This window comes from Cetorhinus maximus, chromosome 16, assembly GCF_964194155.1.
Source record: "Cetorhinus maximus chromosome 16, sCetMax3.hap1.1, whole genome shotgun sequence".
NCBI lineage: Eukaryota > Metazoa > Chordata > Chondrichthyes > Lamniformes > Cetorhinidae > Cetorhinus > Cetorhinus maximus.
The window spans coordinates 75,858,764-75,878,413 of NC_135894.1; the positions used below are offsets into that span (position 1 = coordinate 75,858,764).

The 19,650-nt window shown below is 40.5% G+C and overlaps 1 protein-coding gene across 8 annotated transcripts in view; it reads right to left on the bottom strand.

Annotated features, from left to right (window-relative positions):
• The window catches only part of cmss1 (cms1 ribosomal small subunit homolog), a 330,497-nt gene that overhangs the window by 16,649 nt on the left and 294,198 nt on the right, over nucleotides 1–19,650 (bottom strand). The gene's annotated exons all lie outside the window — the stretch shown is intronic.

A 19,650-nucleotide genomic window follows, 5' to 3' on the forward strand; every position in this document is an offset into this window, starting at 1 on the left:
GTTAGACCTAGGACACTACCCTGATGAACTCCTGCAATGATGTCCTGGAGCTGAGATGACTGACCTCCAACAACCACAACCAACTTCCTTTGTGCAAGGTATGACTCCAACCAGCAGGGAGTTTTTCCTGATTCCCACTGACTCTAGTTTTGCTAGGGCTCCTTGATGCCACACTTGATCAAATGCTGCCTTGATGTCAAGGAAAGTCACTCTCACACCTTGGGAGTTCAGCTCCTTTATCCATGTTTAAACCAAGGCTGTAATGAGGTCAGGAGCTGAGTGGCCCTGGCAGAACCCAAACTGGGCATCAGTGAGCAGGTTATTGCTAATCAAGTGCTGCTTGATAGCACTGTTGATGACCCCTTCCATTATTTTACTGATGATTGAGAGTAGACTGATGAGGAGGTAATTGGCCAGGTTGGATTTGTCCTACTTTTTGTGTACAGGACATACCTGGGCAATTTTCCACATAGTCGGGTAGATGCCAGTGTTGTAGCTGTACTGGAACAGCTTGGCTAGAGGATGCGGCAAGTTCTGGAGCACAAGTCTTCAGTACTATTGCTGGACTATTGTCAGGGCCCATAGCCTTTGCACTATACAGTGCCTTCAGCCGTTTCTTGATATGACGTGGAGTGAATTGAATTGACTGGAGACTGGCACCTGTGATGCTGGGGACCTCCGGAGGAGGCTGAGATAGATCATCCGCTCAACATTTCTGGCTGAAGATTGTTGCAAATGCTTCAGCCTTATCTTCTGCACTGCTGTGCTGGTGGTAAGTTGTGATAAGCTCTGTCTTTGGTGTCCCTGTTAAGACTCGTACTCTCTTCCATCCTTCGCATTTTGCTCGGTATATGGTCCCCATCCTCGCTCTCTCAAGTCCACAGATGTGAACATAGCTGCTGCATAATTAGTTTAGATACCCATTGCCACCATCAGCTTTCCCCCTCCCTTTCAAGCAGTCATAAGCCCCTTCCTCTGTCGTGGCTAAACTACTGCCATCTCATTTCCCTTTCTTTTCCAAAGTCCTTGAGCATGTGATTGCCTTCCAAATCCATGCCCTTTTTTCCTGCAACTCCAATTTTCAGCCTCTCCAATCATATTTCCACCCTTGCCACAGGACTGAGATGTTGCTAATCAATATTCATAAATGACATCTTCTGCGATTGTGAGTGGAATGCACTACCACTTGTCACTCTTTCTCGATTTGTCTGCATCCTTTGACATGGCTGATCATACCCTAATCTTCCAGTGTCCATCAAATATCTAACTCTGTGCTACTTGCTCTCACCTGGTTCCACTCTTACCTAGCCAATCATAGCCTGAGCATCTCCAGCAACAGCTTCTCTTCCCAATCCTTCATCATTACCCCTGAAGTCCCGCAAGAATCCATGCTTGGGCCCCTCATCTACTCCTTGGCGAAATCATCTCAAGACTCTACATGTACACTGACAATGTCCATGGCCCTTCTTTGCCCCTTCACTTCCTTTGGTGTTGTCAGCCTGCTTGTCCACCATGCATTCCTGAATGACCTGCAATTTCCCCCAGAAAAAATGTTGGAAGACTAAAGCCATTGTATTAGCCTCTCCCCCCAACATTTCATTCACTTGTCATAAATTCCAACCCCCTCCCCAACCACTGCGTCTGGTTGATGCAGACAGATTGCAACCTTGATTTCCTATTTGACCAGAGGCTGAACTTCTGATCTTGTATTCTCTCCATCATAAAGATCAACTCTTGCCTGAATATGCTTCTTTGAAGTGACTTGGAATGTTTATCTTAGCTGAAGGCACTATATAAATGTAGGTTGTTATTGTAAAATAATGACCCTCTAATACAAGAGGAACTCGAAATTTACCAAATGTGCTTTCCACATGTTTTTTAAAAGATAAATCTTCAAATTTAAAATCCAGTCCTAATAACACTGGTCCATTCTTAAATATCCAATGTTTTGTCCAACAGCTGATAATTTTGAACTAAAAGCAAGGAGAAAGCAGTTCTGTCTATTATTCATGGCACCTACTAAGAGCATTCTGCTGCTTTTGAGGTGCTTCCCCTGTGGGCTTGGCAAAGAATGAACTAAATTTATCACAGCCAGAAGGATAAATTAAAAGCTCTGTGGCTATTATATCCAGTTGTAGTGTTATTACGTTTACTGTCTAAAACATTTTAAAATCCTAACTAGAATTCATTGTAGGTTCCACATATAATGGAATGCCTGTCTGAAGCAAAGCAGGGCAATTCCCTTCAGGAAAATATTAGAGGACAAGCTGATCAGTCTGGTCAAATTGTCTCCTGGCATGACATCTAAACAAAGAATAATACCTCCAATTCCTATTTCATGGAACGCCATTTCTGTTACTTGTTGAGATTCTCTCAGTATACTGACTGGGAAAAATTCTCTGGGCATAGCATGAAGTCACAATGATTGCACTATTTACAGTATTTTCAAACATGATGGACTTTAAATAAAAAACATATTGATGTTGTAATTATTCCAAAAATATCTCTCAAATAGAACTTTAGCTCATTAATAGTTGGAGCCAAGTATAATACACTCAATTAATAAAACTCAAACTGACTTAGTTTGATTTTATTTCACAATTACCCTCACTTTCCTATATTTTCCTAAGGGAGCTATTCGTTACCATTCCGTTTCCTTCAGCTTAGAGAGTGGAATGATCTGACCTACTACTCTCTTGACAGTCTAACAGGATGTGTACATGTACTGGGGCAAGGTAACTAAGCCACTTTATTTCCCCTTCTCCTACAAATAAAAAATCCTGTTAATAAGCCACAGCATCTGTGACTCTTTTAATTTAGACTGGTAGTAGTCTCAAGAATTTTTTAATGTATTCGTTCATGGGATGTGGGTGTCACTAGCTAGGCCTGCATTTATTGCCCACCCCTAATGGCTCGAGATGGTGGTGGTGAGCTGCCTTCTTGAACTGCTGCAGTCCATGTGGTGTAGTTACACCCACAGTGCTGTTAGGAAGGAAGTTATGTGATTTTGACCCAGCGGCAATGAAGGCACAGTGAAATAGTTCCAAGTCTGGATGATGCGTGGCCTGGAGGGGAACTTGCAGGTGGTGATTTTCCCATCTATTTGCTGCCCTTGTCCTTCTAGAGGGTTGCAGGTTTGAAAGGTGCTGTCAAAGGAACCTTGGTGAGTTGCTGCAGTGCATCTCGTTAAGGGTACACTCCACTGGCACTATGTGTTAGTGGTGAAGTGAATGAATGTTTAAGATAGTGGATGAGGTGCCAATCATGGGGACAACTTTGTCCTGAACGGTGTCAAGCTTCTTCAGTGTTGTTGGAGCGGCACTCATCCAGGCAAGTGAAGAGTATTCCGTCACTTGTGTCTTATAGATGGTGGACAGGCTTTGGGGAATCAGGACATAAGTTACCCGCTGCAGAATTCCCAGCTTTTGCCCTCCCCTTGTAGCCACAGTATTTATATGGCTGGTCCAGTTCAGTTTCTGATGAATGGAAACCTCCAGGATGTTGATAGTGGGGATTCAATGATGGTAATGCCATTAAGTGTCATGGGGAGGTGGTATTGAGAGATTGCAAAGCATATACAGTACATATTTGGAAGACTGAAGTTTACCATCTACATCTTGCTGTAAGAAAAATGTCTCACTTATGTGAGTTGAGAAGCCTTCTTATTGGGACTTATTTCACTGCATGTCACAGAGGAATTATCACAACATACTCCCGTTACTTTTATAAATATCTTTGGAATAAAAACATTTTAAGTATAGACGCCACATGAAAACTGTAACAACTGACACTTAGACCAATGTCTAATTGTCTATTCTTACCAATGGCTTCATTTAACAATTAAATGCAAAGACTATATTTTCAGATGTTAGTTCCGAGGAGCTTAATTACACTCCAGAAATGACTTCATAATTTTTTAATTTATTCTTTCATGGGTTGTGGGAGTTGCTGGCAAAGCCAGCATTAGTTGCCCATCCCTAATTGCCCTTGAACTGAGTGGCTTGCTAGACCATTTCAGAGGGCAATTAAGAGTCAACCACATTGCTGTAGTCTGGAGTCACATGTAGGCCAGACCAGGAAAGGATGGCAGATTTTCTTCCCGAAAGGACATTAGTGAACCAGATGGGCTTTTACGACAATCCAGGATAGTTTCATGGCCACCTTTACTGAGATTAGCTTTCAGTTCCAGGTTTTATTAATTGAATTTAAATTCCACCAGCTGCCATGGTGAGATTTGAAACAGTGTCACAAGAACATTAGCCTGGGCCTCTGGGTTACTAGTCTAATGACAATACAAAAAAAAAAATTGCTATGTCAAGGTTAACCTAAGATTACAAACTGAACTGGAATTTCTGTAAAAATTAGAACCAGAATATAGGAACATAAGACCAGGAGTAGGCCATTTAGCTCCTCAAGCCTGTTTTGCCATTCAGTGAGATCCTGTGCCCGTCTTTACTCCTTATTCCTTCATACCCAAGGGATATCCAAAATACTGTTAAATTTTAAGTGATATGCGATATATGTTAGTCTGATAACTACCCACCCCTGTTGATTAAAGTTATAAACTATGAGGTTAATGTAAAAATACAAAAATATAATCAGTTCCCACACTTATTTTCTATTCATTCCCAGGATGTGAACATTATTGGCAGGGCCAGCATTTGTGGTCAATCCCTAACTGCCTTTGATGAGGTGATGATGAGCCGCCTTCTTGAATCGCTGCAGTCCATGTGGTGTAGTTATATCCACATTGCTATTCGGGAGGAAGTTGAAGGTTTTTGACCTAGTAACAGTGAAGGAACAGTGATATAGTTCAAGTCAGGATAGTGTGTGGCTTGGAGGGGAACTTGCAGGTAGTAATGTTTCTATGCATCTGCTGCCCTCGTTCTTCTAGGTGGTAAAGGTTGTGGATTTGGAAGATGCTGTTGTAGGAGCCTTGGTGAATTGCTGCAGTGCTTTTTTCGATGGTACACACTGCTGCCACTGTGCACCACTGGTGGAGTGAGTGAATGCTTAATGTGGTGGATGGGTTGCTGATCAAGATGGCTGCTTTGTTCTAGATTGTTTTGAGCTTATTGAGTGTTGCTGGAGTTGTACTCACCCAGGAAAGTGGAGAGTATTCCACCACACTCTTGCCTCATTCTTGTACGTGGGGGACAGGCTTTGGGAAGTCAGTGGTGAGTTATTTGCTGTAGAATTTCCAGCCTCTTACCTGCTCTTGTAGCCACAGTATTTATATCGTTGACCCAAATAAGTTTCTGGTCAATGGTAACCCCCAGGATGTTGATGATGGAAGTTTCAGTGATTGTAATGCCATTGAATGTCATGGGGAGATTGGTTAGATTCTCTCTTGTTGGAGATGGTCATTGTGTGGCACTTGTGTGGTGTGAATGTTACTTGAAATTTATCAGCCCAAGCCTGAATGTTGTCCAGGTATTGCTGCATGCAGGAACAGACAGCTTCAGTATTTGAGGGGTTGTAAATGGTACTGACCACTGTGCAATCATCAGCAAACTTCCCCATTTCTGACCTTATGATGGAGGGAAGGTGACTGATGAAGCAGGTGAAGATAGTGGACACTACCCTGAACAACTCCTTCATCAAGGTCCTCAGGCTGAGATGATTGCCCCACAACAACCACAACCACCTTTCTTTGTGCTAGGTATAACTCCAAACAGTGAAGAATTTTCCCCGATTCCCATTATCAATTTTCCTAGGACTCCTTGATGTCATACTTGGTCAAATGATGCCTTGATGCCAAACCAAACTGAAAATAATAGGTACGGTCATTAAGCCATAATCTTATCAAATAACAGCTATCTAGAAATTTCAGAGCTGACCACATAAAAATGTTTATATTTACCTAGGTAATTTTGATATTTTGTACAGTAAAATATTTTGTGAAAATAAATAGTTGAGAAGTATTTGGTACCAATAATTATAACTCTCAAAAGTGCTTATTTGACTTGGCATTGAACTGCCCAGACTTAAAACTTATCCAAAACTGTCGCACCTTTTTGCAGTCTAATATGTGGAGTCATTAACGTTAAATTAATGTTTGCTTCCCTTCAGCTTTGAAAGCCTTGCAAAATTTCTCTGGAACCTTCTGATGCTATTTTTTGTTTTGCTTCATGATTTCCTTATACCTCTTTTTCACTCAAGGCCCTCAACAAAACATACAGTACAACTGATCCTGCTGATGCCGCATGGTGACTTGTGCAAGAATTGGGAGTTCAAACTTGTGAGGCAAGGTGCATTTTATTAGCCTTTCCACACCAGGAGATGTGATACTTTTGTAAGGTGGCCCTTTGACTGGCTGAGTTGAAATGGATGTATTTCACCTGTATTTGGAATATTTAAATATCACAATGTGCAGGATCAAATCTGCGATAATGGGGAAGCCAGGGGCAAGTGCTTTAATCACCAGATGGTATATTGTTAGACATGCTCCAAATCAATACTTCCTTATTATCTCTGGTCATGTGTTGGTGACATCTGGTATTTGCATTAATGAGAACATTAGAGTTTATAGTTATTACAGCATTTTCCCCATAATGGTTGACATGAAAACAAGCCATTAGCTAAGTAACAACTTCACTTTCTCACCTTATTCAACTCGCTTCAACTTCCGTTGTACATAACATGTCCGAAGAAACAACAGACTAATAGACTAGACAAAAGGCTGTACATTCTGCATGACTAGATCAAATGTTCTTCAATAGTTTATGAGCAAAGGGAAACTATATTATATGTGCTAACTGTAGATTTGAATGATTTAATTTGTAAACTGTAAATGAAATTTTTAAGAGAGGAAATAGCACTTTGCAGAGGATACCTATGTTATACAAATTCACAAACATCCAAAAATTTTGCAGAGAAATCAAAACTAAGCAACACAGGATATTTCCACCCAAATGCACAACAAACCATTTTTAGGCTAATACTTGGGGAATTGAAGACTGAACAAAGGGTCAAAGTGTACAACATGAGTCAGTGCTGCCAATTTATGAACCCTGTGAGGCCACATAAAAAAGGAAACAGCAAACCGAATTTATGATTCCTTCTGGGAACCCAAGTAGATGCTGTCAGGAACTAGAGATTATTATTAAAAGCAACAACAGAGCATGTTGCAGGCCATAAACAAGATTCATAAGCCTGCTGGGCAAAATATTATTCCAAGTTAGCTCTCCGTTTCTGTCGCAAATACTTTCTATAACGGAGCTCAGACCATTACCCAGTACATCTAAGCGTAAAAGTTGAATTGATTCGAAATGATTTATGGGTAGTAAGGGGAGGAGGAAAAAGAAGTGACATTAACTGAAAGGTGGAGGTCACATGAGCTAGTTTCTTGCCAAACCCCAAAGTTCATTTCCTTGGTGTTCAATGTAATCTACCAGTACAGCCAACCTTACAGAGTGACACATGTCAAGGTAAAAATAAAGATAATGTTAAAAGATTACCTGGAAAATTTAACATCCGAAAGGCACAAATTAGCAATAATTAAAATTGCTCCAGAGGAATCACACTCTGAAATCTCTGTGCTCCTCCAATTATGGCCTTTTGCGTATCTCTGATTTTCATTGCTCCATGATTGGCTTTAAGCTGCTCTGGTCCTAAGCTCCGGTATTCCTTCCCCATACTGCTCTACTTATGCCTCCTCTAAGATACTCCTTAAAACCTACCTCTCACCTGCCCTAATATCTCATGTGCCTCGGGGTGAAATATTGTTTGATAATGCAGCTGTGAAGCACCATTAGACATTTTACTATATTAAAGGTGCTACATGAACACAAATTGTTGTGGAAATAATAACTTATATTTATATATTGTACTGAAACATCCAAAGACACTTCACAAGAACATTATAAAGCAGAGCATAACACCAAGCCACATAAGGAGATATTAGGTCAGATGATGAAAAGCTTGGTCAAAGAGGTAGATTTTAAAGAGTGTCTTAAAGGAAGAAAGGCAAGTGGAGAGGTTAAGAGGTGACAGGAAATCATCTCAGGGCTTGGGGCCTGGGCAACTGAAGGCAGGGCCACCACTGATGGTGCAATTATAATAGGAATGCACAACCGGCCAGAATTAGAGGAGCGCAGATATCTCTGAGGGTGTGGGGCTGCAGGAGATTACAGAGACAGGGAGGGGCAAGGTCATAGAAAGGTTTGAAAACAAGGATGAGAATTTTAAAATCAAGACATTGCTAAACTGGGAGCCAATGTAATCAGTGAGCACAGGGGTGATAGGGGACGAGGACATACTGCAAGCTGAGACACAGATAGCAGAGTTTTGAATGACCTCAAGTTTATGGAGAGTAGAATGCGGGAGACCGGCCAGGAGTGCATTGGCATAGTCAAGTTTAGAGGTAACAAAGGCATGAATAAGGGTTGCAGCAGATTGAGCTGTGACAGAAACGAAGTCGGGTGATGTTTCAGAAGTGAAAATAGGTGATCTTAGTGATGGCATGAACATGAGCGCGGAAGCTCATTTCGGGATTAAAGGTGACACCGAGGTTGTGAACAGAATGGCCTAATCTCAGGAATGTTGCCAGGGAGAGAGATGGAGTTGATAGCTAAGGAACAGAGTTTGGAGCAGGGGCCAAAAACAATGGCTTCAGTCTTGTAACTAAAGTTAACATTTGGAAAAATATTTGATGACCTTATTAAAAAGTTTCTATTATTCTACAAAGGACAGGAGTAAAGATTGTAAGTCTCCCAAAATAAGATGTGAAACCTGTAAAGGAGAGGAAAAGGAACAATTAACAATCAAAGAAAAATGACACTCTCAAAAGCTATTTCTATGGGCAGGATTTTACGTGTTGGCGAGCGGAGGGGGCGGGGCCCGCTCGCCGACGCGTAAAATGATGCGGGATGACATCAGGCGGAACTCCCAACATCACTGCGCCCCACTTAAATTTTCAGGAAGACGGGGGCACAGCGAAATCAGCTGCACGCCCGCCGACCTGTCAATGGCCAATTGAAGCCATTGACAGAGTCAATTAAGTAATTAAAGAACCTGCCTGTCCAACCTTAAGGTTGGTGGGCAGACCAGGTGCCCTGGCGCGAATTAGAAAAAGCATGAAACCTCATCCACTGGCGGGATGAGGTTTCATGTAGGTTTTAAAAAATTTTAATAAAGTTTTTGTAAAAATTATGGACATGTCCCAACTCATGTTGAGGGGACGTGTTAGGAAAATTTATTGTCTATTTAAGTCCGCTCTTTCGTGCGCATGCACGATTTTTGGATTCCCCCCGCCTGCACAGGAAACGCATAGTGCTTCCGTGCGAGCGTCACAGTTGGCGGGCCTTAATTGGGCCCACCCACGTAAAATGGCACCGCGCCCCCAATCAGCGGCGCCGATCGGAAGCGCGCCTGCCCTTCAACTTTGCCCCCAACGGGGGGAGAATTCAGCTCCATAAAAATAACCTGCAGAATCTGGTAGTCTGCTGGTGTTAATTGAGGGACTTTATCTCGAGGAGGATGGCCATTCCTTCTCTTTTGTAAGATCAAGGGATGAACAACTGTTGTAGCCAAAACCTAAATCCATCCAAATATTTGTGGAGGTGGCGGGTATGAAAAAATTATGCAGACATAAACCACAGTATGAGCTTAAAAAAAAGATCTGACTACATCCGTTTCTCATGGCTCAGGGATTTCGGTTATAAGTTTATAAAAGTTATACTCAGTTATAAAATCATTTGGCCAATCACAGGATCGAAGCGGAACAAATAAGAGAAGTAAAAGTACCTGACCACCTAGGCAAATAGTGACCATACACTATAAGATAATAACTGAGAAGGATATAAGCATGACAAAGTCAAGGGCAAGGAAAAGTTGACTTGAGGGGTTGGGAATAAACTTTGTGAAAATAAAATGGATAACAATATTAATGTAGAACAGCAATGGGAAACGTTTAAAATGGTATTCAACAGAACCCAGGAAAAATATATTCCACTAAAGTCAAAAACGAACTAAACACTAATGAGACACCAAGGATCAATGAAGAGAAAAAACTGAAGATGTATAAAATACATGGACAGCAAAAGGGAACAAGACGAGGGATAATATGAAAAGTTTAGGAGAGAAGTCAAAAACAACAATTAGGGTGGCAAAAAGGAATTATGAAATTAAATTATCGAGTGACATATAAAAAAAATTCTATAGGCACATCAATAAAAAAGGAAAGTCAGGGAAGGAATAGGGTCATCAGAGACCATAAGGATAAAATCACAGGCAGAGCCAGTTAACTCACAGAATTCTTAAATAATTACTCAGCTTCAGTATTTACCAGGGAGATGAAACAAATGGACGTGACACTGGAAGATACGATTAGAAATGATATAACCATGTATAAAACAAAAAGAGGAGAAATATTAAATAACCAAAATCAAAGAATAACACCCATGATGCAGACGGTTGCATCTGTGGACTCTAAAATAGTCTAGGAACAGAAAGCAGAGACGCTATTACATATACTTAATCTATTAAATAAAGCTGTAGTGCCAGAGGACCAACAGATAGCTAATATTATACCTATATCTTAAGAACAAAGCTAGAATTTGTCCAGCGAACTATGGACCAGTCAGTTTAATATCAGTAATAGGTAAAATAATGGAATCCCTACTAAAGGAGGAAATAGAAAACTATCTAAAAATCAAAAATATAATGATGAATAATCAACATGGACTTCTAAAGAGAAAGTTTTACTTGACCAAGCTTGAAGAGGTAACAGAGAGAGTAGACAAGGGTAATTCAGTAGATGTAACATATTTAGATTTCCAAAAGGTCTTCAATAAGATATTACATAATAGACTAATGAATAGGGTCAGAGCATGCAGAGTCAGGGGACAAGGAAAAATGGATAGTTGTTTAACTGAAAGGCAGAAAGCAGAGTATATTGATTAGGGTAAAGTGAATCTTACAAGAATCAATACTGAGACAAGTGCTCACAATTTATATTAACAATTTATACTTTAGAATCAAAAACAACATTTTTAAATTTTCAGACACCACCAACTTGGGAGGGAGTCAACACTGAAGAGAATTGCAACAAATGACAGTAATACATTAATAAACTTGGGCAGAATGGGCATGCATTTGGCAAATGAATTTCAATGTAGATAAGTTTAAGGTATTACATGAAAGGATGAACAGGCTCTTTTCTCTTGAGGTCTTCAACGTTATGAAAGGTTTGATAGAGTCCATTCAAAGAATTGCTGATCCACCTGCTATCAGGCCTATTGAAATGTTTAGCCATCTTATGGATATATCTTCCGTGGCCATCAAGCCCTGACATGGGACTTGAACCTGGAGCTTCTGGCCCAGAGGTAGCGATGCTACCACTGTACCACAATAGCTCTTTTGTGTTTTATTTTCTTTGTAATTCTATTAAGTTGGAAGTAATGTTTATCTTGCCTCTGCAATCTCTCCTCCTTCCTCCACCACAAAAATTAGGCTTTTCTAACAGTCTAGATGTAATTTGGGACTCTGGTTCAATTTATTTCCTTTGGTGATAACTTCTGTTGCAGTGAACTTCCAGCTAACCACCCCCCCTGAATCTGCCACATCCCTGACTTACTTTGCTGGTTTGGGGTGTAAGACATGAAGCTGGGGATGCCATTGTTGCACCAGAAGAGCCAGTAGAGAGATGCAAATGTGGCAGAAGCACCCCATAAATTGGATTTGATAGATCACTGAGTGCTGTGGTCAAGATCAGAGATTTCAACAGATAAGTGCAAGGGACTAAATGGAAGGAGATGAAGCCACTACATGCCCATCTCCATCCCTAGGGGCATTTCATTATTGCTGTTCTCCAGGACCGACAGTTATCTTCCCCATGGTGCCCTTAGGAAGTGGATGGGAGGAAACCCTACTTGGCCCTGCCTGCCCATTCCACCTCACCCACTTCACCCTAAATGTTTACATGCAGTGAGCAGAAAATAGAGGCTACCAGTGGTTCCAGCAGGGAGAGGAAAGTGAAATACAGGTTGAGTCAGAGGTAGACCTAACTGCACACAAATTTCCTCATATTCCACTACTATCCCATGTGAACATACTAATTAGGAACAGGAGGAGGCCATTCAGCCCCTCAAGCCTGCTCCACCATTCAATAAAATCATGGCTGATCTGATTGTGGCCTCAGCACCACATTTCGCCTATACCAGTAACCTATAACTCCCTGGTTAGTCACAAATCTATCTACCTCTGCCTTAAAAATATTCATTGATCCTACCTCCACTGCTCTCTGGGGAAGAGTGTTCCAAAAATTCACAACCCTATGAGAGAAAAAATTTCTTCTCATCTCCATCTTAAAAGGGTGACCCCTTATTTTTACACTGTGTCCTCTAGTTCTAGTCCCTGCCACAAGGGGAAACATCCTTTCAGCATCCACCCTGTCAAGTCCCCTCAGGATCTTATATATGTTTCAATAAGATCACCTCTCAATCTTTGAAACTATAATGGATACAGGCCCAGCCTATACAGCCTTTCCTCATAAGATACCTGAGATGGGGGTTTATCAGTCAAGTGAATCTTCTATGAACTGCTTCTAATGCATTTATATGCTTTCTTAAATTAAGAGACCATAACTGTACACAGTACTCCAGGTGTGGTCCCACCAACTGTGGCAAAACATCCCTGCTTTTATATTCCTTTTCTCTTGCAATAAACAACAACATTCCATTTGCCTACCTAATCACTTGCTGCACTGCAGACCAACTTTTCCTGATTCATGTATCAGGACATTCAGATCCCTCTGTACCTCAGAGTTCTGCAATCTCTCCATTTAGATAATATGCTGCTTTTCTATCCTTCCTGCCAAAATGGACAAGTTCACATTTTCCCACATTATACATCATCTGCCAAAGTTTTGCCCACTCACTTGAGGAGTCTGCAAAGGGACATAGATAGATAATGTCCTCTTCACAACTTACTTTCCTACCTATCGTGGTGTCATCAGCAAATTTAGCAACTATACATTGAGCCCCTTCATCCAAGTCATTGATATAAATTGTAAATAGTTGAGGCCCCAGCACTGACCCCTGTGACACTCCACTCATCACATCTTGCCAAGCTGAAAAAGACCCATTTATCCCTACTTTCTGCTTCCTATTAGCGAACCAATTCTCCATCCATGCTAATATGTTACCCCCTATACCATGAGCTCTTATTTTATGTAGTAACCTTTGATGTGGCAACTTGTCAAATGCCTTCTGGAAACTGAAGTACAGCACATCCACAGATTCCCTTTTTTCCATGCTGCTTATTACTTCCTCAAAGAACTCCAATAAATTAGTCAAACATGATTTCCCTTTCACAAAACCATGTTGACTCTGCCTGATTGTACTGAGATTTTCTAAGTGCCCTGCTGTAACCTCCTTAATAAAGGGTTTCAGCGATTTCCTCATGACATGTCAAGCTAACTGGCCTGTAGTTTCCTGCTTTCTGCCTCCCTCCTTTCATGAACAGAGGAGTCACATTCTCTTTTTTCAATCTGATAGGAGCTTTCCAGAATTCCCAAGAGAATTTTGTAACATTAAAACCAATGCATCCACTATCTCAGCAGCCACTTCTTTTAAGACCCTAGGATGAAGTCCACCTGGACTGGGGACTTGTCAGCTTTTAGTTCTAATAATTTTCTCAGTACTCTCTCCTTGGTGATTGTAATTGTTTTAAGTTCCTCCCTCCCTTTCACCTCCTGATTCATAATTATTTCTGGGATGTTATTTGTATCCTCTACATTTAAGGCAGATGCAAAATATCTGTTAAATTCATCTGCCATTTCCTATTTTCTATGATGAATTTTCCACACTCACTTTACTTACTCTTTTCCTTTTTAAATACGTGTAGAAACTCTTAATATCTGTTTTTATATTTCTAGTTGCTTTCTCTCGTTCTCTAATTTCTCCCTCCTTATTAATTCTTTAGTTTTTCTTTGCTGTTCTTTATATTCTGTCCAATCTTCTGACCTGCTACTCATCTTTGTGAAATTATATGCTTTTTCTTTCAATTTGATACTATCTTTAACTTCTTTAGTTAGCCACAGATGGTCTGTCCTTCCCTTAGAGACTTTCTTTCTCACTGGGATGTATCTTTACTGAATATTTTGAAATATCTCCTTAAATGTTTGCCACTGTATCTCTACTCTCCTATCCCTTAAACTAATTTCCCAGTTCACTTTAGCCAGCTGTCTTCAAGCCCTCATAAATGCCCTTATTTAAATTCAAAACACTAGTCTTGGATGCATTCCCCTCGCCCTTAAACTGAATGTGACATTCAATCATATTATGATTACTGCTACCTTGGGGCACCTTCACTTTGAGGTCAATTAATTAATCCTGTCTCATTGCATATTACAAGATCTAGTATAGTCTGCTCTCTGGTTGGTGCCAAAACATGCTGCGCTAAGAAACTGCCTGAAAATGCTATTTATCATCATCCAGGTTACCTTTGCCAATCTGATTTGTCCAATCTATACGTGGATTAAAATCACCTATGATAATCACCGTACCTTTCTCACAAACCCAGGTTATTTTTTCCTGCATACACTTGTCTTAGTGTGGTTACTTTTAGGGGGCCTATAAGCCAATCCCACAAAGTGACTTCTTACCTTTGCTATTTCTCATCTCTATCCAAACTGATTCTACATTTTGATCTCCAGAACTAAGGTCATCTCTCTTTATTGTACCAAAGTTATTCTTAATTAACAGAGCTACCCCTCCACCTTTTCCTAGCTTCCTGTCTTTCCTAAATGTCATGTACCCTTGAATATTCAGGTCCCAGTCTTTGTCATCCTGCAGCCATGTCTCTGTAATGGCTATCAGATCAAATATATTTATTTCTATTTGTGCTGTTAATTCACCTGTTGTTTACGAATGCTACATGCATTCAGATACAGAGCCTTTAGTTCTGTCTATTTACTTTTCTCGTAACATTTAGCCTTACCTGCTGGTGCACTCTTAGGTTTGTACACTCTGTCCCTTCGTACCACGCTCTGATCATCATTTCTCTTATTCCTACCTTGCTCTTTTGCCTTGTCTTCTCTATTTAATTTATGACATCTTCCAAAACTTGATCCCTTGCCCCACTATTTAGTTTAAAGCCTTCTCTACCGCCCTAGTTATATGACTCGCCAGAACACTCATCCTAGCATGGTTCCGGTGAAGACAATCCCAACAGTACAGTTCCCACTTTCCCCTGTACTGGTGCCAGTGCCCCATGAATCAAAACCCATTTCTCCCACACCAATCTTTGAGCCACGCTTTTAACCTTTAATCTGATTTACCCTATGCCAATCTTTGAGCCACGCTTTTAACCTTTAATCTGATTTACCCTACGCCAATTTGCTCCTGGCTCAGGTAGTAATCCAGACGTTATTACCTTTGAGGTTCTGCTTTTTAATTTAGCCCCTAGCTGCTCATTCTCCCTCAGGAGAATCTTTTTTCCTAGTTTTACCTATGTTGTTGGCAACTACACGGACCATGACCACTGGATCCTCTCCTTCCCACTGCAAGTTTCTCTCCAGGCCAGAGCAGATGTCCCGAACCCTGGCACTGGGCAGGCAACACAGCCATTTGGACTCCCACTCTTGGCTGCATAGAACTCTTTCTATCCCCCTGTCTATACTGTCACCAACTATCACTACATTCCTATTAACTCCCTCCGCTTGAATGGCTTCCTGTACCGTGTGCCATGGTCAGTTTGCTCATCCACCCTGCAGCCACCACTTTCATCCAAACAGGCTACAAGAACCTCAAACCTGTTGGACAATTGCAAAGATTGAGCATCCTCCACTTCTACATTCTGGGTTCCCATACCTGCCTCACTCGCAGTCACACCCTCATGTCCCTGACCACTGATCAAATCATAAGACCCTATCCTAAGGGGTGTCACTGCCTCCTGTTACAAGGTGTCCAGGTAACTTTCTACCTCCCTGATGTGTCAGAGTCTGCAACTCGGCCTCCAGTTCAATGACTCTGAGCCAAAGCTCCTTCAGCCGCAGACACTTACTGCATATGTGTTTGTCCTGGATCACCCAGGGAGTCCAGAAACTCCTACATTCTGCAGTCACAGTACATCACCTGCCCTGCCATTTTTATTGTGTGTTAATTAATTTATTCTTAATTAATTTATAATTAATAAACACTTCTGCTCGCAATAATATTTACGACTGCTAGAAAACCTTACTACACCTAATAAAACCTTACAATTACTAATAACTTACACAGGTTTTGAAGATAAACGAGCAAAATATTCACCAATCGCTTATCTGTTTTCCTATGATGTCACACTTTGATTTCTCTCTGAACATGAGTGCTGTGCTCCAGAGGCAGAGACTGGATTGGATTGGATAGCTCTTCTAGGTGGCTAGTGCCTCTGGGTCCTCTTTTCACCCACTCTTCTAGCTGGTGGTTACTGCCTCGGGGTCCTCTTTTTGCCCGCTCTTCTAGGTGGTAGTTACTGCCTCTGGATCCTTTTTTACGCCCACTCTTCACACTGGACTTCTTTCTCTCAGTTCACAAACCAATTTACAGACCCAAAATTTTATCCTTTTCATTGTCCTGAGCAGGACAGGCTGATCTTGTAAAGAGGGGAACACCAAGGGTTTTATCATTAGCACTTTGCAGGCCAGGTTTATCATTTAGTAAATTTATCCCCAACCTACTTCATATAGTACTGTCCTAACTATACTTTGAAGAATCTCAACTAGCTTTATACGGGTAGATTCTATTCTTTATCTTAACGGAGAAACAGTCTTCCCCTATTTTGTGGGATTGTGCAATGTGCTTAGGAGTATTGCTGCCTAATCCAGAATTTGGAATTGTGTACAATTTGCATTTTTTAATCTTTCGTGGGAAAAAAGATAGGAATAAATTCTTATCTTGTTAAAGATCATTGGCACTTTTGTTCCTTTGAAGGACAGGACTAAGACATGCCTTAGCTCCAGGTTTGCTTTTAGGCACAAGAAGTTGAAATTGGCCTTAGTAATTGTGACTTGCCTGCAACCTTTGTACATTCAGTCTTCAAAGCTTGGCCTAACAAGTGTTACAACAAATTACATATTGTAGCTAGGACGTACGTTCGTGGCCCTTGATGCCAGTGATGATTTCTCGCCGACTTCAGTTCAAGTATAAGGAAATGCCCTATGCATTTAGCATTCTCACTACTCCTGGCAATACTGGCAAAATGACGCATGCTTACTCTTACAATGTTCAATTTGGACTTACTCAACTTAAAATTATTAACAGACTGTATTATATGCCAAGAGGACTCCGGGGTAGCTGTTTAACCAGATGTTTGTATTGGAACTGCAAGGGTAGTGATCCTTTTCATTAAAATTATGCTATTAGTTTTCCTGGAGGCTTAGTAAAATTATCCGTAAAGATTTCTAATTTATCACAGAACAAGTGGAGAAAAATGCTTCATGAAACCAAAAAAAAAACTGACATAATTTAAAAGATTAAAACTCTTCTATAAAATTAATCTGTTAATTACTGTGAACTATTGTTAAATTTGATTTAGGACAATACTTCAGAATGCATATCTAGTTTGGACTCTATTCACTGCTATGTAATTAGAACATGAAGGTCAGAATTACTGTCACGTTTTGGAATTTTTTTCATTTCTCACTGAAGAATTTGGAAATGAGTCACAAGTAAGTGGTGTGTTTTAACTGGGCTTGTGCTCCTTACAGGTGATACTGTAGCCACTAAGATAAAAAAAGGTACTTATATGTTAATGAGTCAGTCATTTACCGTGTTCTACAAGGATCTGGGATAATGATGTTATTTTTTTCGAGATTTTGAGTAAACATTAACACTTATTATTGTTGCTGGAACGATCCAATTCATTTGAGCACCAGAATGGATTGTCTGGCAAGAAACCACTCTTACTGGCAGCCTTAATACAGTGTTGTGCAATTAGTTTGTCACCAATCACATGTAGCTAAATAGGAATCCAGGGGTGGCTAATTACATGTCTGATTAGCAAATAATGCTAACACCATTGGGCACAGGGTATTAACATTCGATTTTGCCTGTACTTCAACCTTTGTGTGTGTTTGCTGCTAAAACGGTAAGACAAAAAGAAAAATGTGCAAGATTTGATTATTGGAAGTGCTTTATATTTTTGGTTACTGATGTTGGGAAATCTTTAAGTAAACATGCATGTGAATTAAAAGCAAAACACCGCAGATGCTTGAAATTTGAAACAAAAACAGAAAATGCTGGAAAAACTCAATATGTCTGACAGCATGTGTAGAGAGAGAAACAGTTAACGTTTCCAGTCCGTATGACTCTTCTTCAGAGCTAAGGAGGAATAGAAATGTGATAAAATTTATACTGTCCAAGAAGGGGTGAAGCAGGTGAAGCTGGATAGAAGGTCAGCGATAGGTGGGGGCTAAGGATTGACAAAGATGTCATGGAGAAAAATCTGTTACTTGTTCTGTCAGATCTGTTACTTGTTCTATGTTGTTATTTCACAGAGTGCTGACCTTTGTTCTGCTATTCACACATTCTGCTTTCTTACCTTTATTCCACTATCAGCACCTTCTTTAGCCTTACCTTTATTCCACTATCAGCACCTTCTTTAGCCCTTACCATTACCATTAACATTCCTTTTGTGATGTGTCCATGGCATCTTTGTCAATCCTTAGCTTCCACCTATCACTGGCCTTCTATCCAGCTTTATCTGTTCCACTCTCCTTAAACAATATAAATTTCATCACATTTCTACTTCTCTTTAGCTCTGAAGAAGAGTCATATAGACTCGAAACATTAACTCTCTTTCTCTCTCTACAGATGCTGTCAGACCTGCTGAGTTTTGCCAGCGTTTTCTGTTTTTATGCGCGTGAATTACTTTACCGACATTGTGTAAGACACTGTCTAGTAAAATTAGAGCATGTGGCTAACAGATGTTGTAGCCTGAAGAAAGATAAAAAAGGCTCACATTTGGAGAAGTCAGTTAGGTGTGAGGTCTGGTAAGGGAGTTGAGAAGCAGACATCTCCCACTCTTTAATGTTCAACACACTGCAGAGTGGCCTTAAGAGACCTGGCTAGATCAAATGTCAAGGCAATCAGAAAAAGTTCTGTGAATCTGCTAACAAATAGTTCAATGTAGCATAGTTTTTATTATTTTTCTTGTTTATTAAAAGGGAACAGAAGTTGATTGAGTTAAAGTAAGTTTTGATGACGCTTATTAACTCTGTACATTCATTTGCTGTGCTCAAATTAGTGCAACTTTACAATTTACGTCTGACCACATCTCACTAAAGCTTGAACAGTCCACCTACTGAAAGACTGGTGAAGTGAATGTGAGGGCAGATACCAAAGACATAGGGCTAAATTTTAACTTTCCCTCTTGCTTACAGAAGGAGAGCCTGAAAGCAAGTTGGGACACCCGAAATTTCAGCAGCATGTTCGTCAGTGGAATTTTAACCCAGGCAACTGATTTACATTTGACTTCCAGATTTCCCTACTAATTAGAGCAAGTGGGCATGATGACGACCACATCAGTCTAATTCTGTTCAACTAGAATGTGCCCATTCTGCTGAATATCTAACTCTACATAAGAACATAAGAAATAGGAGCAACAGTAGGCCACCCGTCCCATCGAGCCTGCTCCGCCATTCAATACAACCATGGATGATCTTGG